We start from the raw sequence: 9,541 nt of genomic DNA, 5'->3' as shown, positions 1-9,541 counted from the left end.
AAGATTCCCTTTTCATTCTCACCCTCTAATATCACTGAGGCTAACCTACGCTCACCGCACCAGCTACGCGCCCCACTCTGCATGGCTTCTTTCGTACTCCTTCAAATATGCTGGAGTGGACCTCCCCCTGAGTGGTCTTGTTCTTGTTTCTACCTGCACCTCCCTTGCTAACGGGACCCCCTCAGTATTCTTTCTCGTAACACTCCCGTGCCCTTCGAGCAACACCTTATCCTCAAGGTGGTGAAGAATCTTCAAAGCAAACCATTCCTCCCATGAGGTCTCCTCTGGTGGTAACCCCCGCCACTGAACCAGCACCATATGTTTAGGTCCGGCCTCAGATGGAATGACCTTAGACGCCACAATGGCCAGAGGTGTGACAATCGGATGATTGTCGGAAGTTAGAGGTGGAAGATCCACGGCGGTGGGAGCGGCGGTCGTCGCAATATAAGGTTTGAGAAGAGAAACATGAAAGACGGGATGGATGCGCGAGTACTCCGGGAGTTGCAATTTGTAGGCTACCTTACCCATGCACTCAGTGACTTGAAAATGGCCATAGTATCGTTTACCCAGTTTCGAATAAGTGGTGCCAGTCACTGATATCTGTCTCTGTGGTCTGAGTTCCTGGTCACGACGGTGACGATCAGCGTTAGCTTTCATACGGGACTGAGTCTTGAGTAACTTGCGAAGCAACATCTCAAAAACAACTTCGCGTTGACTCAGTATCTCATCCACTGCTTCTACGTTGGAGGTGCCGAAAATGTATTGAGGATAGGTGAGAGGTTTCTGGCCAAAAGTAATTTCGAAAGGTGTCATACCCGTGGTGGAGTGGCATGATGTATTATAGGACCACTCGGCCCAAGGTAAGTAACTCCCCCACGTCGATGGTTTCTCATGCATGAAAGCTCGTAAATATTGTTCCACGATGCGATTTGCTACCTTTGTTTGCTCGTCGGACTGTGGGTGATACGAGGAACTTAAGCGAAGCTTCGTGCCACTCAACGTGAAAAGTTCTCTCCAGAACTTGCTGATAAACAATGGATCCCGATCCGAAACAATGCTCTTGGGCATGCCATGGAGTCGCCCCACCATGTCCACAAACAGAAGAGCCACCATATGTGCAGTGTGTTGAGTAGGTAGCATGCCTAAATGCAGTCCCTTCAAGAATCGATCAACCACCACAAAAATGCACGTGCTGTCGCGATACGCTGGAAGACCAGTGATGAAGTCCATGGATAGGTCTTCCCACAGTCGCGTCGGAATCGGAAGAAGGAAAAGAAGCCATGCTGGTTTGCGGTTATCATATTTGGTGTGTTGACATGTCACGCAACCCGCGATAAAATTTCGAGTATCTTCTTTGATCGAAGGCCATATGAAGTTATCTTGCAGGCGATGTAGAGTCTTCTGCACTCCCATATGGCCACCCGTAGGAGATTGGTGGAACTCTTCTAGTAAAAGCTTGATGAAGGAAGAGTTAGAGGGAAGCCAAATGCCTCCTCTGTGTAGGATGAGCCCTTCAGTCAGCGTATAATCCGTGTATGCCACAGGATCCTCTTGAATTCGATCATGTAGGTCTAGGAATGTCGCAAGAGAAGCTAGTTCCTTACGAAGATCGTCGAGGAAGACAAATTGTGGCATAGATAAGAGATAAAGAAAGGCAGCTTGGCCTTCCATGACTCGTGATAACGCGTCAGCCACCACGTTGGACCTCCCTACTCGGTACTGAATTGTATAGCCGAATCCTAGCAGGAGGGCTAGATATCGATGCTGCTCTGGTGTTTGAATGGCTTGGTTCATGAGTTCACATAAGCTGCGATGATCCGTTAATATTATGAAGTGGTGCCCCAGTAAGTACTGGCACCACTTCCGGACCGCTGTCGTGATTGCTGCTAACTCACAAACGTATGTAGAAAAGTTCAGTAATTTAGGGCAAAATTGCTTACTGAAGTAAGCCAGAGGATGGCCTCCCTGCGTCAGAACCGCCCCCATACCCGAACCTGATGCATCTGTTTCAACCATAAATGGTGCACTGAAATCAAGTAACGCCAGAACTAGTGTCGCCGTGAAGGCATTCTTGAGATTTTGAAATGCATCATCAGCCTCCTGGTTCCAACTAAACTGCCAATGGCACAAAAGCTTTGTGAGTGGTGCTACCAAGGCTGCATACCCTCGGATAAACCTTCGATAAAACCCTGCGAGGCCGAGAAATCCTCTCAGAGCTCGTGGGGTGCAAGGTGTTGGCCACTGCTATATAACCTGTACTTTCTCCGGTACCGGTGTGACCCCATTACCAGTTACCATGTGCCCGAGATATTCTAACTGCTGTTGTGCGAAGGTACATTTCGAGAGCTTAAGGGAGAATTGTCCCGCCATCAACACCTGAAAAGTTGTCTCCAAATGGAGAAGGTGATCATGAATGGTTTTGCTATATATCAGAATGTCATCAAAAAAGACAATGATGTATGTTCTTAAGTATGGTTGAAACAACTGGTTCATCGTGGCTTGAAAAAAGGAAGGAGTATTGCACAATCCAAAGGGCATCACTCAAAACTCGCAGTGCCCTTGATGAGTACGAAATGTCGTCTTACTAATATCGGTTGTGTTCATCAATATTTGATGATATCCCTGCATCAAATCCAGTTTAGAGAACCACTGCGCCCCTCCCAGTTCGTCGAGCAACTCGTCCACCGTAGGAATGGGAAAACGATCACGCATCGTTATGGCATTGAGGACTCTATAGTCCACACAAAATCGCCATGAACCACCTTTCTTCTTTACCAATAAAACTGGTGAAGAAAATGGGCTCGAACTAGGTTGTATAAACCCTCTCGCAAGCATGGTAGCTACCTGTTCTTCTATTTCTTTCTTTTGAAAATAGGGGTACTTGTAAGGCCTAACATTCACCAGAGTTAAGTTTGGCAATAAGTTGATGGTGTGGTCTGTTGGGCGTAATGGTGGCAGGTTCATGAGGGGTTGGAAGAGGGAAGCATATTTGGTTATTAAAGTATCGATTTCAGGTAAGGGGTGGGTCGTTTGAGGAGTAAGTTTGGCTGCTGATTCAACACGAATGTGATAAAAAGTGCTAGTAGGGTTTGTGTGTACAAATCGGCGTAACTGAGAAGGTGACACCTGCTCTACTTCCTTCTCGCGATCCCCCTGTAACTCAATTAGTTTGCCACCAGCGATGAACTTCATCGTTAATGCATCGTAGTCTGTTAAGACTGGTCCAAGGGTTTTCAGCCATTGCACCCCTGGTACTACGTCAACCCTACACAAGGGTAACACGTGGAAATCAATGGTGAAAGAGTGCTGTTGAATATGGACCTGTACGGCCGTGCACAACTGATGATAGCGAATCTCCTCACCATTTCCCACCGTGACGCGAAGTGGCATTATTTCTATTTGCTTTAATCCAAGGTTCAATACCACGCGATTATGGAGGAAATTGTGTGTACTGCCCCCATCTATCAAAATACTAATAGGGCGATCGTTGATAAAGCCTTTCAGGCGTAATGTTTCCGGTGCTAGATGACCGGATAACGCGTGCAGGCTCAGCTGTGCCGGTGGTGATTTCGGTAGTAACTCTGGCATGGATGAAACATCTCACAATTGATCTACTTCCACCATAGATTCCTCGTCTTCCATGACTAGCAAAAACAAGGAGGATGCGCACTTGTAACATCGAGAGAATTTCTCATCACAATGAAAACATAGCCCCTTTTCTCGGAAAATTGCCAATTCCTCTGGTGTTAATCGTTTAAAGGGAATGGATGTTGAAGTCCATATCGGAGTTGGTAGCAGAGATGGTGTAGCATTGGTGGATGAAGAACGTGTAGTGGTGGATCCTGCCATGGAAGTTGGTGTGCGATACGATGAAGGCCGGCGAGCATCAAGGAGCTTTTCCTCCTGCAATCTTGTGTACGACACTGCCTGAGCTAAAGAAATAGGTTGTAACACCTGCACTTCTCTGCAAATAGACGGACTCAATCCCGAGATAAAACAGCTTAGTACAAATGGCACTAGTAAACCAACTATCATATTCGCTAGGGATTCAAACTCCGAGAGGTACGTCGTCACCAACGAACGCTGCTAAAGTTTGCAAAGTAATCCCGTAGGATCTTCATACATCGTCGTAGCAAAGCGCGAATGAAGAGCGTAAAGGAAGGCTGACCACGATGACAACTGCGCATTACGATGCATCCACTGGAACCATGCAAGTGCTGGTCCCTCCATGTAGAAGGAAGCTATCATTAACCTCTCTTGATCCGGCGTCGAATGATACTCGAAAAATTGCGTGATTTTGAAGATCTTGCCAGTTGTATCGGAACCATCAAATCTCGGAATGTCAAGCTTCATACAGTGTAGTGGACTGTGTGACGGTGGCATTTATCCCGCTGACGAAGACAATGGCATCTGCGATTTTTGCTGATTCGCTTCGAGTTGCGACATTCGGTGGAGAAGATCATCAATCTTCAAATTCATGGTGAGTTGTGAAGCGGTGAGTTTTGCAATTGCATCCTCAAGACGATCACTGATGCTTTGGAGCGCGTTGAGTCCGCCATTGATGATCAATGAAAGCACCACTGTTATACTTGGTATTCGTGGCCCAAGAAACCTCCAGAAAGCGAGAGAAAGAAGAGGAACGTAACACATTTTATTCATGCCTTCAACTGCTTATTTACATGGTATTTATAGGTGGTTAGAAGCTTTTGGACACCTTCTAACATAACTAACAGAAGCTAAACAACTAACAAAAGCTTTAACAGAAAGATTCCCTTTTTCATTCTTACCCTCTAATATCACTGAGGCTAACCTACGTTCATCGCACCAGCTATGCACCCCACTCTGCATGGCTTCTTTTGTACTCCTTCAAATATGCTGGAGTGGACCTCACCTTGAGTGGTCCTGTTTTTGTTTCTACGTGCACCTCCCTTGCTAACGGTACCCCCTCAGTATTCTTTCTCGTAACATATTGTCTTCCATTAAATTTTCTTTCTTGATTAGAAAATGGAGATTTAAATAAGTCTACGGAACATTACAGGAAAGACACAACATTAAATTAACATTAATCATGATGAATTTTGAAAATGGTAGAAAGTTTTTCAAGCAAAATTTTGGGGAAAAATTTATAACAAAAGTGCCTGAGAAAAACTGAGAATGAAATGTTAAGATATTTACTTTTATACTCTCAGCTATGTCAGCATGGTTAACAACTAGTTTGTTCCAATGGCGACAACCTTGTAAACAATATAATTAGAAAGGGGTTGAGAATGCTAGAATGGGATACTTTGGGACTGCATATAACAATGTTTTTTTGTGGAACGGAAGCAAAAAAAACATGAAAGACCATGTTGTAGAAGGTGCAGTTGCATATCAGGAGTTCACGTGCCTTGTGTAGAAGGCAGTTACATAATAACAATATAAGATTTTTAAATCGATAAATTTTTTTTACACCCATGTAAAAGAAGAGGCTTAATAATGATGGCTAAATATGAGTTGTTTTTTATAATGAAAATAATCTTAAAAATATTTATTTAACAGTTATTTGTGTTTAATTGTTAAGAATTGATGTTTTTTCTATTTATGACTTACAAATATGAAAATCATGGATTAAAAGTCAAAAAGATGCAAAAAAGAGCAAAAATATGACAAGGAAGATTTTGGCATCAGACCCAACCTAAGACACACTCAGCACAAAAACACGTACCAGCGCTAAGCGAGAAGAGATGCGCTAAGCGCGAATACAGGTACCCGCGCCAAGTGAGCAGCACAGGCTTAGCACGAGTATGCAGGTCCAAGTCCACTCCAACAACTATAAAAAGAGGATCAAGTCAAGGAGAAAAGACACACCGAGTATCAGATCACTCTAATACACACCTAAAGCTTGAGAACTTTCCCTTTGGGAATTCTTTCTTCTCTTCCATTATTTTCTATCCCCTTTTTTCATCCCTTCTCTTCCATCAGTTTCTATACCCCTTTTCAAGTGTAAGATCTCTTATGGCTATGAGAGGCTACACCCTTAGTTAGGGCTTGACAGGCCTAAAAAGTCAAAAGATGTATTGTATGTTTCATATCAATCAATGTAAACAGTTGTTTTCTTTCCTATTATTTTTTCTTATTTTAATTTCATGTATCATTCATCCTTGCATTATTTGTAGGGGTTAGGTGCTCGACAGAGGATAATCCTTAATAAAAATATAAAGAAGGTCTTACATGCATCCTTTTTAGGGATTAGTCGTTCTAATAGAATTAAAAGGAAAGAATATCTTAATAAAATTATTGTTAGACATAAAGTGATTGCATTATGCTCATACATCAAAGCAAACATCTAGAATTAGGATTTCATGCGTTTTATCTATTGAGTCTTTGCAAAGGCATTTGGGAGATAAATAGATAAAATAGGTTTGTCATCGTAAGACATTAGGGGCAAGTATTCTAATAAATGTGGGTAGGAAAAATTCACCTAATTGGTAGAGAAAAATATAAAATAATACATCTTAGACAAATAAGACATGTTAGGTTCTAACATTCTCATCTCATTGAATTCCCTATTATTTCTTTTGTTTTCTATTAATAGCTATTATTTTATATCATGTTCTTTTAAACTCATCTTTTATGCCTCGTTTCATCTTCTATTTTTATATATTGGAAATTATCTAACACAAGTACAAAACAAGGTCCCTGTGAAAATCGATATTGAAACTTTTGAGTCTTTACTATTTGAACATTTTGGTACACTTACCCAATAATTAACACTTAAGGTGATGAGTGATTTTTAAAAATAGTTAAAGGGTAAATTAGAAATAATAAATATATACATCAAATGAGATAATTGTTTTTATTAATAATTATAGATAACTTCCTATTATTTTTAAGGGAAGTCATACTTATAAAATACAAACGTAGTAGTTAATTTTTGTAAATGGTAATTTTGAAAACAAAATAGTTTAGCAAAAAAAATACTAATTCCTCTTAAAATGCTAATTTGCAGGTGTTTTCCCCTCCATTCCCTTTCCTTCCCTTGAAAGTGAAGTCCACTCTATCCTATCTCTTTGTGAAGAGATTTTTTTTATCAAACTAAATGATTTTGTAAAATTATATATCAAATTAGATAATTTTAGTTATAATTTCTCAATATAGGTAATTTTGACTCAAAATCATCTATTTTGGTAAATTATAATTATGGTCAAAAGTCAAAATCACTTATTTTGATAAATAGATTCTAAAACTATCTAATTTAATATATAATTTTACAAAATTATCTAGTTTGATAAAAAAAAAAGTGTTACTAAAATGTGAAATTTGGAAAACACCACAATTAAAATTATATATTTAAATGATTTTATTAGTATAACATTTCAATATTATTTTTTTGAAAAGGATAACATTTCAATATATATTAAGATTAGATCAGGTTTATCTCTGGCCTTACTTTGTTTTCTCTAATTTGTATACAAATGGTTGCCTTTTTAATTCCATTTCTTCAGCATAGTACTTGTCCTCCAAATTAGTCAATAGCATCATCATGAATGCATGATGTGGTTGTTTTAGAGAGTGGAAAGGGGGAAGAAAAGTAACAAGTGGCTGTTTCCTCCCTATTTCCCGAAAGTCGTCTAGAAACTTTTTATTTCTATATCATTGTTTATGTTTTTTTAAGCACTATATCATTGATTATATAAGCCCCCCCATTTGCAAATTCTGCTCTGTTCTGTCAATAACTTTTGACTTTTTAATTATTTTGTTCCTTTGGATCAACAACTTTCGACTTTAAAAATATATCATGTTCCTTTTGTGTCAATAACTGCTTTTCAATTTTGTTCATTATGCTGATAATGTGACGCCTTTTTTCTTTTAGTCAATACTAATTTTTTGAGGGATGTAAAGAGTAAACAAAGAATTTGAGTTTTTTTATTTAACTATAAAAATAGACATAGGAGTATGCTAAAAAATATAATAATGTTTACTTGACTATTTTAGTCATAATTAAATATCTAAATTTATATATTTGAACACAAAATCTCATTAAGTAAACTTAATACCTATCTTGTAAAGTTCTCATATTTTTTTAGCACATATAAAATTTTGGATAGATAAAAAAATATTTAAATATATTTATCTTATAGTTACTCTCACAATTACTACTTTTGTATAAAAAAAATATTACTTTTTAAGTTTGCAGATTTTTGCTAATAAATTTTTTAGGATACTTTTTCATTCATTTATATAACGGAAGACTCTCTTAACTTTAAAAAGTCTATGATAATAAAAAAGAATAATTACCTAAACGATTAGTCATAATAAGATTACTTGTGCAATCCATGAATATAAATATAAATATAAATAGTATATATTATTTTAAAAATATAATTTTTTATACTGTTAAATTTTTTTAAAAAAAATATTTCAATATAAAATAAACTTAATCATCATTCCTATAAAAGTTGTATATTAAATTTAAATATAAATATCTTATAATCTTTTGGTATAAAAAGTGAAAGATTATAAAAAAATTAATCACCCAAATAAATTTATCCTAATATAATATAATTACTCATGTGATTGATAAATATAAATATGGATTAACTTAACATAAATAAAATATAATTTTTTAAAATTATACTTTAAAATTAATAGAAATGAACGATATTTTAATATAAAAAATATAAACCTCATCCATATATAAATTAAATTTGTTTTTCAATTTTGTTCTTTCTGTTGATAACGTCTTTTAAAATATAAACATCATCCATATATAAATTCTGTTTCCTTTTACTCAATGTCTATTTTCCAGTCATGTAATTTTGTCACAAATGGAATGAGTAGTATGCTCAAAGTTGGTAATCTCTTTCACCATTTAATTGAAGATATTGGAAAAAATGTGTAAAATTACTTAAATTAAGTTGACTTAAATATATATTTTTATATAATTTAGTATTTTTTTTTCATCTTTGTTCCTGTAACAAAAATTCATGTTAATCTTTGTAAAATATATTTTTCACCATTTAAAACTTTTTTTATCATTCAAAATATTATCTAAAATGTTTTAAAGATGAAAAAATGCATTTTTCAAATATCAAAACAAAAAAGGAACAAAAATGAAAAAAACTAAATTATAGACGAAAAAAATTAAGTCGATTAAGTTTAACCTTGTAAAAGCAATATATGCTTTACAATGTTTTAACTATGGTAATGGGTAAGTATATTATTGTAAAAAAAATAAAATATCGTGAGTTTATCTTTTATTTAAACAAAATTCATGTTAATTAAGAGTCCAATAATAAATTATGGTAAATATGACTTTTAATTAGTTTTTATAAAAGACATTAGATTTACCATACATGCTGATGCTAATTTCTTGAGGAGGATGTCTTTAATGAAATGAGATTCTATAAATTGTTTATCAAGTATTTGTGGATGAAACATTGAAAGTTGAATATTTGTGATAATTATATTTTGGAAAAACTTTGTTGTGTCTTTAGATTTTATTAACAGTTGTGCGTGGATGCATTACCCTATCCTTATTTTAACCAAATTTTAAGAATGG

Source organism: Glycine soja, chromosome 3, assembly GCF_004193775.1.
Source record: "Glycine soja cultivar W05 chromosome 3, ASM419377v2, whole genome shotgun sequence".
Classification (NCBI taxonomy): domain Eukaryota; kingdom Viridiplantae; phylum Streptophyta; class Magnoliopsida; order Fabales; family Fabaceae; genus Glycine; species Glycine soja.
The sequence above is the reverse complement of the archived record's forward strand: the minus strand, read 5'-3'. Positions refer to the sequence as shown.